General features: G+C 44.5%; 1 long non-coding RNA gene across 1 annotated transcript in view; it reads right to left on the bottom strand.

Moving 5' to 3' along the window:
- Positions 1–1,575: 1,575 nt before the first annotated feature.
- The window catches only part of LOC111812978, a 23,301-nt gene continuing 15,427 nt past the window's right edge, over positions 1,576–9,449 (bottom strand). Inside the window, exons 2-3 of the long non-coding RNA XR_002818339.1 lie at positions 4,488–4,671; positions 1,576–1,665 (exon numbers count right to left, since the gene is read on the bottom strand). This is a non-coding gene — a long non-coding RNA (uncharacterized LOC111812978). The remainder of the gene's footprint in view (positions 1,666–4,487; positions 4,672–9,449) is intronic.

The following is a 9,449-nucleotide window of genomic DNA, read 5'->3' as shown; positions in this document are numbered from 1 at the left end:
CTCTCTCTCTCTCTCTCTCTCTCTCTCTCTCTCTCTCTCTCTCAAATAAATTAAAAAAAAAAAACACCACAAATTTACTTAATCAAATCTAACATGACACAAGAGCCTTTGGAAATAAAGACCTAGGGAAAGCTGTCTATTTTTGCACTTGAGTTTCCTAAGGAAAGGACAGCCATGCAGAAATGTGATTGGCAGCAATGGCTCCCATCTAAGGGTGATAGACTGAGCTCAGATGCTGGGACTCCTTATGTCCTCCATTCTCCTGGCTGAAAGGCAGGACCTCTCTGGAATGATGTCTTCCATGAAGAAGAAAAAAGAGAGTGACCTTTCTGGATGTTATGGTTTGTTCTGCAGGAGAGAATTCAAGTTCTTACAGCCTTGGAGAAGAGGAATTTTGGGTTCTGCAAATCGCCATAGGAGGAAGAGGGCTGCACAACAGGAGAGCAAGAGCAGGCAGGGGCAGTCTGTGCTTCTGAGGCTGCTTCTGGGTGGCAAGCTCCCCCTGCTCGGGTACTTGGCAGGCCAAGGCACAGCCTTTCAGGGTGCCTGTTCTGAGCCCAAGGGGATCCGATGAGAAGCACTGGACAGCGCAGGCTTTGCTGCCTCTACCGCTGCCTCCCACTTTTTCATCTTGTTTTGCTCACCTTTTCTGAGAACCCTCTCCAAAGGTGACTCTGGACAGTACAAGGATGGGCCCAGAGCCCAGACTCCATCCCAGACCAAACCTTCAGCAAGCCACTAGCTGGGAGCCCCTCCAGCAGACGTTCACTCAGATTCTACCAGCTCGCTTTTACTTCCCAGCTCAGGAGGAAAACAGAGAAGAAAGAGGGGAGCTGGACATGGCATACACGCATGTTGTCCTAGAAGGCTGGGAGGCTGAAACAAGAGGACCGTAAGTGCAAACCCAGCTTGGGCAGTGTAGCAACTTAGGAGAACCTGTCTTCAAACAAAGGTTAAAGATGTAGAGTGTGAAAAGCCCTGGTTCAACCTCCAGTACTATACAGAGAGGTGGAGGAGGGGGAGAGAGAGAGAGAGAGAACAAAACAGCCAGGACAGGAGAATAGGGAGAAGAGCATGGGCTTAATCATTAAGATGTGTCTGTGTTTTTTGTCTGTTGGTTTATTTGTTTATGTATTTAGTACAGGGTCTCAATACGCAGTTCACACTCATGGTATTCCGACTTTCAGCCTCCCCAGCGCTGGGATTTTAGGCGTGCCCCATCATGCCAGGACTCTGTGGCTGGCTCAGTCCACTTTAGGGGTGGGTCTGGTAGGGTATATGGTGTTGGGGATCAAACTACGGTCTCTGCGCTTGTCTAAGCTTACGTAAACCTGCCTAAGTAGGTGCTTTAGTCCACTGAGCCATCTGACTGGCCCCAAAATGTGTCTGTGTTGAAATTCAAGTAACTTCAGCTTTTTAAAAAAATTATGCAATTTCTCTGACAGGCAGCAGAGTTCATCTCAAGGGCCCCTGTTTTAATTGAATGTATTGATGTTTCTCTCATGTTTCAGATCGGTCATGAGGAAGACTCTACAGTGACTCTTAAAGGAGCCTGAATTTGTGGGTTACCTTTCCCCTGAGGAAGATGACTTCCAGCACACTGACTTCCGTCCTCCGAGCTTGGCCAGGCAGGGTGTCCGTCCCGGAGGGAGCACTCCACAGCTCCTGGAAGATGGACTCTTCTTGTATGAGTCATTCTAACATTCTGTTCTGTACCGCACATCCAAGCTACCTCCTGTGCTAGAGGCTTCTGGGTTAGCTCCATATATGCCATCCTCAACACAGAGCTGGGTACATACACCCGAGTTCACAGGCAACAACATCTACTTGCTAAAAGGCGTTGATTTGTTTCGTTTTTACCTTTGTGGCAGGATGCAGTATTGATTCCAACTCTACAACCCTCTCCACCCCTAGTTTGTCATGAGGAATTCCCCTTTCTACCCCTACTTTTTTGTGGGCCCACATGTGCATGTGTGTGCGCACACACATGCACACACACTCATACAGGCGCACAACGGTTTCTCTTAGGTGAGTCCAGAAAAATCTTGATTGCAGAAAAAGCTTTTTAATAGCTCCATATAAGTTCAATTTAACACCAAAGGATAAAAAACCCTGTTCTAAATTAATCAAATTGATTTTACTTTTCCGAATGTACAAAGAAAACTAGACTAAAATGAAAATTGGAGAAAGGCCACTCAGATAAACCCGGAAACTATAGCTCAGCTTCAAAGGGTTGTACTGCTCACATCTCATTAAGATTTTCCCTGCAACTGAGCGTTGTTTCCCAGGCCAGGCAAAGCTAGACTGACAGAGCCCATGGCTTCTGGACCTGGTGGGGTGGGGCTTCCCAGGGCCTGGGTCCAGGCTGGGGCTGGAGACCCTGAGCGCCTGTCACTTCCCTCACCTCCCTCCTTCCTTCCTTCTCTCCTGGCAACGTCTGTATCCTGTTGCTTTGAGCAAGACCCAAGAGAAAGGCCAGCAGCAAGTTATTGTGCTGGGAGTGAAGACAAATGAGTCCCTTTTCTGTGGGGCTGCTGGCATCCTGTCGGAGGAAGGAAAGGACAATGCTTTGAGGGATCTGGCTCTGCTGACTCCCTCCTGTTGGCTCTCCCTCCCCTTTTCGGTGCAGCCCCAAAGCCTCCACTTCCTGAGCAATCATTAGATGCAAGTGTGAGGTATGCGGGTGCTTGGCCATGGCAGATTCCTGGCCCAACCACAGGAAGCACAACTCCAAGAGCCCTGGTGGGAACTCTGCAGCCCAGAGTCTGGGCCCGACCTCCCCTGCTAGGGAAGCTATGCCAGAGCACTCTCCTCCCAGGGCCTCGGGGGCCTCTGTCCCAGTGTTGTCTGTGTGTCTTCACCTGTACCAGTGTTTCTGAAGTCCATCTGGGGAGCACTGACACACTGTGTGCTCGATATGCTTCTCCTGGACGCGAGACTCAGAATGGGCTTCTCATCAGCAGGAATGCTCTGATGACTCCTGTCCCCCCTCAAATAGCACTACCCCTCTCACTCCTCTTGCTTAGCCCTTTTCTGTCCTTGTTTAATAAATTGGTGGATGAAAGATGGACAGGTAAATGGACACTAGAAGCAGTGAGAGTGGTTAGGGGAGTCAGTTTTGGAGATAGACTCCAAGCAACCACAGTCCAGAGCCATCAGCAAATGACAGCAAATGTGGAAGGATAAGCTGCTTCTCTTCATTCATCCATGAAATCACAATAGTAATGACAGCTTTTTAGGATTGTTATGGGGCAGAGTTGACAGGTTCAAAACTTCAGAATTTGGTAAGTTGTAGAGGCTGTTTATATGGTAAGCAACATTATTATCCTATAGGTTGACAGGTGAATTTCTTTCATTGAACATACAAATGAGCTCTGTTTTCTGGACCTAATATTAGGCCAATCACTGGTGATTTAGGAATAAATAAGTGTTCAGGAAATTTCAGGTTAGCAGGGGGACAGATATAGGAAGAAGCAGCTGTGACACAATCTTGTCATAGGCTGGCTTGCCCCAGGAAGCAGACTGGGAAGGTGTTTGGCACATAGCAGGCTCATAGGAAGGGAAGAGGTGTCACCAGGGCTGGCATGTGGAAAGCCGACCCACCAAGCAGGTCTGGATATGATCTCGGCCCCTACACCAGCAGCTGGGGTGCAAAGTTGCTCCAGAGAGGCATAAAGTCAGCCCCGGATGTCAGGAGCCTTTAGGGCATCAGCTGGTCCCCAAGTGACCTTGAGGGGCATGGGGACCCAGTGGCTGACAGCTGACAGCACTCCTAACAGCCAGGCAAGTAGGTCCTTATTAGAAAGGGCTCTGGAGGCAAATTCTGAATAAACAACAGAAGTGCAGAGAACAGCATGAGGAAGTAATAGGGTATCTTAGATACCTGATATTTTTATGTTGTTCTCCCAACATAACAGTGTGCTAATGGCTTCCATCTAAGCCAATGGTGACAGACGTATAGCATGTGTGCTGCTGTATTTTTCTTTTAAAACAAAAGATGTTAATGTATGAGTTTTTTCTAAATTAAAACTTCAGCATTCAGGTGTAATTGCAGTATTGGCACTTTGCAAAAAAGAAGTGAGTTTTGTATTACAGTCTAGCACTTGTCTCTCAAAGGTTCTCCACCCCTTGAGACAGTCCGGGAAGGCGAATGCTGCAAAGGGGAGAGCTTTGGATCTGAGGCACAAAGGGACACTTTGGGTCCAGGCCTGCCAGTGTCTGGCCTGGGGTCCATGGGCAAGTATCTTATGATCACTGGGTTTATTCTGTGAAAAAGAGATGACCAACCATAATTCACAGAATTGCTGTAAGAATTGAATTAAGTAATATAGTACCTGACATATCAATTAAAATAACAATAGCAAAAACAACTTAAAAATAAACAAAACAAACATTATATTCCATTTTACAAGTAAAAATACTAGCTCTATATATTCACAATACTCTTCTGTAGAGCATAGGTATATCCAAGGTTGTAGCTCACTTACCAAGATGGGTAGTGTGTGACCTCATAGCTTGTCATTTGCCTTTGGAGCCCACAGGAGCTGGTCACCCTTGGAGGGGTTGGCTCATTCATTTTATGATTAACATTAGAAAGGATCTTAGAGGTCATCTTGTAAATCTTAGAGGTCATCTGTGCAAATTAGAGTTCCACATGGTCAAGTCCCTACCCTATATAGAATATAAAGAGGAAAAACTGTAGTAATTAAAAACAAATTCCTATGCTTTATCTTACAGCTCTCAAGAACTTTAATGAAGACCAATCCCCACAGCAGGTTTTAAGAAATCTTTCCTTTTTTCCTAATGTTTGGACTCTACTGTTGCTATAAAGATGTTTCCTCACATGGGTATTTTCTCTTTCTCTTTCTGTTTCACTTTCTGTTTCTGTTTCTGTTTCTCTTTCTCTTTTCCTCTTGCTCTTTCTCTTGCCCTTGTTATCTTTTCTTTTTCTTTTCTTCTTCTTCTCTCTCTCCATCTTTCAAAGTTTCTCTTCCTTCCTTGTCTCTTTCTTCAACTCATTTTATGCAGATCAACCCAATTTCTGCCTTCTGCCTGTATGTACTACCTTCCCTTCCATCTTTTTTCTCTTTCAACCCATTTTCCAGACAAATCACCACAAAAGTCAAAGACCCATGTTGGCAAAAACAGAAATTTCTGAAGATCAACTAAGTTTGTATGGAAGGAGGAAGAAGTTGGGAACAAGAGTAGAATTTAAATTATTAACAGCTGATACAGCAACAACACCTGTGAGTTATAATAGATTGGCCCAAGAATTAGATTAGGTTCCCAATGTGCAATAATTTATCCACCAGGCTGCATCCAGGGACATGTGGAAGTTCAAGCCGAGATCTGAGACACCTGAGGTACTAGAGAGAACAAGGCAACAGCACCTTACAATTTGTAAAGATATAGCACCTTTTCAGTATTTTCATAATCAGTGCATCCTTGCAGGTAAGTTGCAGTGTCTGTCTGCAAAGCCTGAGCTCTTACCACTACTCTTAGTACCTGAAAAGTTATGCAAGGAGCTTGACCGGGGAAACCACAGCCATTCTCCTATCTTCTGACTTTCAGAAGCATTATGGCTTAGTGAAGAGACTAGAAAACTTGGAATTAAAAGACCATTGAACAACTGAACTCTGTACTTCACTAGCTCCAAGAACGTGGACAAGCCTATTACCCTATATAAATTTCGGTTTCCTCTTTTAATTAGTGGGTATAAGAATACTGATCTCTTGGAATGCAATGAAAATTAAACTTCACAATCCCTGGTTCCACCAAAAAGAAAAAAACAAAAAGAAAATTAAACTTCATTATGTAGGTCAGAGCTGTTGACATGCCTGGAATATAGTAGATGCTCAGTAAATGCCTTTCCTTGAAGTCTCCAACCCTTTCATTTCCTCTCTTTCCATCCTCCTATGTCCTTGGCTTCATGCTCCTAAGTTGGAGATACACAGGTAAAACATGGGGAAAACCTTTAGAGGTGAAGAAAATCACCCCCATGATGTGCAACGTGATGAAGCAGTAGTCATTTTGATAGCAGCATCTCACAACCAGTCCAAAATATCAGATCACTGTCTTCTCTGGTGAACAGATTAGGCCCATCCTTCCCGTCAAGGACCAGATAGTCAGAAACTCCTTAAACCTGTTCTATGTCAAATGCACATATACACACACTGATTTATTTCTCCGTAAAAGATTTAATGAGGCCTTTTGGCTGAATCTCTCCAAAGCAGAATTAACAACATTTGTAATTTTTATGATGGCACCTAGTTGCTAATATATCCTGGTGGTCATCAGTATTTTACATCAAGCAAACTAATAGCTGTTTTGTTTCCTCTTCTGTCCCACATGATTGTCACTTTAAAAAGAGCAGATAACATTTTGTCATCTTTGTAATTAGAAGATCAAGTAAGTATATTTTCATGACCATTCAACTTTATTTAGTTGGTAATATTCAAGTATTAGGAAGTATTAAGTATTCATTAAGAAGAATCTCAGTATTAAGAAGACGCTCTTACATGTTAATTGTGGAAAGTGTCCATTTGAATGAATCTTTTTATTACTGTTACTATTATTATTATTGTTATTATTATTTACACAGCTCAGACTTGTAGTATCCTCCTGTTTTCAGCCTCCCCAGCTCTGGGATTACAGGCATGGGCCACCATGCCCAGGTTTTGGTGGCCAGCTCAGCGTACCCAGGAGCAGGGCCAGAATGGCATGTGGTGCTGGGGATCAAACCCTTGTCCCTGCACTTGCCTAAGCAAGTGTTTAGTCTGCTGAACTGTCTCATGGGTCCCATTTGAACAAATCTTGCAGAAGGCCACAGAAAACTGTATCTTTTAAATTGTACCTTTTTAGGCATTTGTAAGACTCAGCAATGCAAAGTTACTTGACCAGTGAAGTGTATTTCTTAGTAGTATTTCTTGGTAACTATCAGTAAGAAAATTGTTTCACCAAGAAAATATAAGAATGGCCTGGAAATAAGAATACAGTAGTTGCTATTTACTGAGTACATATTATGTGCCAAGCTACCCAATATTAGCAATAGGTAATAATAATAGGAATGAAATAGAGCAAATGTTTTTGGCTGACCACTTTTTGGGGCTCCACATGTGTTCAAAGTAACTTTGGGAGGCAGCTTGGGACTGAGGTGGGCTGATATCTAAGTGAATTATTTTTTTTTCTGAATAACCAGTTTGCTGAATAGATGGTGCAAATTTACATGTAACATTTAGTCAAGAACTAGGAAGCATGAGAGATGGGAAAAATCAAGGTTGAATTTCATAGTAGGGCATTGGGCTTCATATGGTGAAGAGATACGCAGTGCAAGGGCAGCACAAGAAGTAGATTCAGGAGAAGAAAGATAGCAGAGGAGGAGTCGTAGTATTTTCTCTGGAAATTATGATGCAAACGATGCCCTCTGCCCCTCTGAGAAGATCGCCACTAAACCCATCTTGGGTGTGACTGGGTTTCCTCTGGAGTTTCTAGAAGGCCAAGACCTGCCGTAAAGCCCCTCAGAGGTGAGGCTGCAGAAATGGGCTGATCATATTTGGGAAGTAATAATTAAAATGACAGCAATGACAATAGCACTTTCATTAAAACAAGGCTGAGCATGCGTGAAAGTAAGGCTCACTATAGGTTAAGTCTTAGTTAGTTCTTGGTGCTTCTACTACTCAGCTTGACATATTACCCCCCATGACATCAACGAGGACAACAGCAGCTCAGAGAGGCTAGGCAATCTATCTGCAGAAAGCCAGCAGTGTGTGAAAAAGCAGACCTGGGGACAGTATCCACACGACTCCAGGGTCAGTCCACCCTCAGCCTCTACTCCATGAGGGAGGAGGCTGGCATCCAGACTGGGTACAGTTTTCCCAGGATACACACTTTGTGGAATGGGACGGGCATCAGCATTCCCGCTCTGGGCTCTTGGATCTCTGGTATCCCAGGACAACCTGGTGATTCTCAGCTACCTTCCTCATTGGGCTCAGGGGAGGAGTCAAAAAAGCTTAAACAATGACATCTATCATGGGACATATCCAACAGATGTTTTCTACTATTTCTAAGAGCTTTATGGGTATTTATTATTTAATTCTCACAAGTGTATAAGGTAGAGACTATTGCCCCATTTACAGATGATAAAACTGAGGCCCAGGCAGGATGAGTAATTATCCCAAGTTCATACAGAGAGTAAGTTACAGAGTGGGAATCCACCCTGAAGGACCCCAGGATTCTTGTTACTGTGCCCATGGTCTCCATCTCCCTGGCTTCGCTCCTATGGATTCTGAAGGCTGGTTCTTCTTCTTCTTCTTCTTCTTCTTCTTCTTCTTCTTCTTCTTCTTCTTCTTCTTCTTCTTCTTCTTCTTCTTCTTCCTTCTTCTTCTTGTGTGTGAATTTAGTACAGGGTTACAGGGTCTCACTACACAGATCAGACTCATAGTGATCCTCCTGCTTTCAGCCTCCCAAGCACTGGGATTACAGACTTCCGCCATCACACCCAGTGTCAATCACTGTTTTAGTGTGCCCTGAGGGTCCCCCCCCCCCCGCACAGCACACCAGGGATTGAATCTGGGTCCCTGCATCTGCCCAAGCAGGCGCTTTAGTCTGCTGAGCTATCTGGCCGGCCCAAGGAGCTAGTTATGTTTTTGGAAGACTAATTTGGATTGTGCTTATGGCTGAGTGAAGTCTATTGCCCCATCCCCCTGCAACCCCCAAATAACAATCTGTAAACATGGAGGGAGAAGATACAACCACAGGAAGGTACCAGGAAGCCGGCAAAAGCAGACACAGGACAGTGACAAGGGGACACTGAGAAGGAACAGCGGGAGAGCAGCTGCCTGCTATGTTTGTGTGGCTCAGCGTCTGATTCAGGGCACATATGGTGGCTGAAGCTGAGCCCCTCATAGAGAACACAGTGCTTCTGCCTGGGTGACCATGGCCAAGTCAGGAGCAGCCTCTACCACTAGCAAAGAGAAGAATCCCAAGAGGAAGAGACCCAAGCCGAGGGGACCCAAATTCTACACACCACCTTGGCCCAAATCTCTATCTCATCTCTGAGCCTTATGGAGTAGGTTCCAAGCTGCCCAGAGAAGGGCAAAAACCTGCACTAAGGTACTGTTACCCAAGGGACAGACTTTTGGTTTTAATTCAATTAAGGAAGCTATTTGCTTTTAAAAAGTACTCATCAGGATAACATCAGAATATAAAGCCCAACATCATAAGACTCACAATATCTAGAATATAAAACAAAATTAGGGTCGGGGAGATGGCTCAGTAAAGTAAGTGCTTGCCTGGCAAGCTCAAGGGCCTGAGTTCAATCCCCAGCTCTGAAAAAAAAAAAAAAATTAGTCATAATACAAAGAGCTGGGGCCAGGGAGATGGCTCAGTGGAATAAGTGCTTCCCTGGCAAGCACAAGGACCTGAGTTCAATCCCTGGTTCTGCAAAAAAA

Source organism: Octodon degus, unplaced genomic scaffold, assembly GCF_000260255.1.
Source record: "Octodon degus isolate 3935 unplaced genomic scaffold, OctDeg1.0 scaffold00156, whole genome shotgun sequence".
Classification (NCBI taxonomy): domain Eukaryota; kingdom Metazoa; phylum Chordata; class Mammalia; order Rodentia; family Octodontidae; genus Octodon; species Octodon degus.
This window is presented reverse-complemented; position numbering and strand designations above follow the sequence as displayed.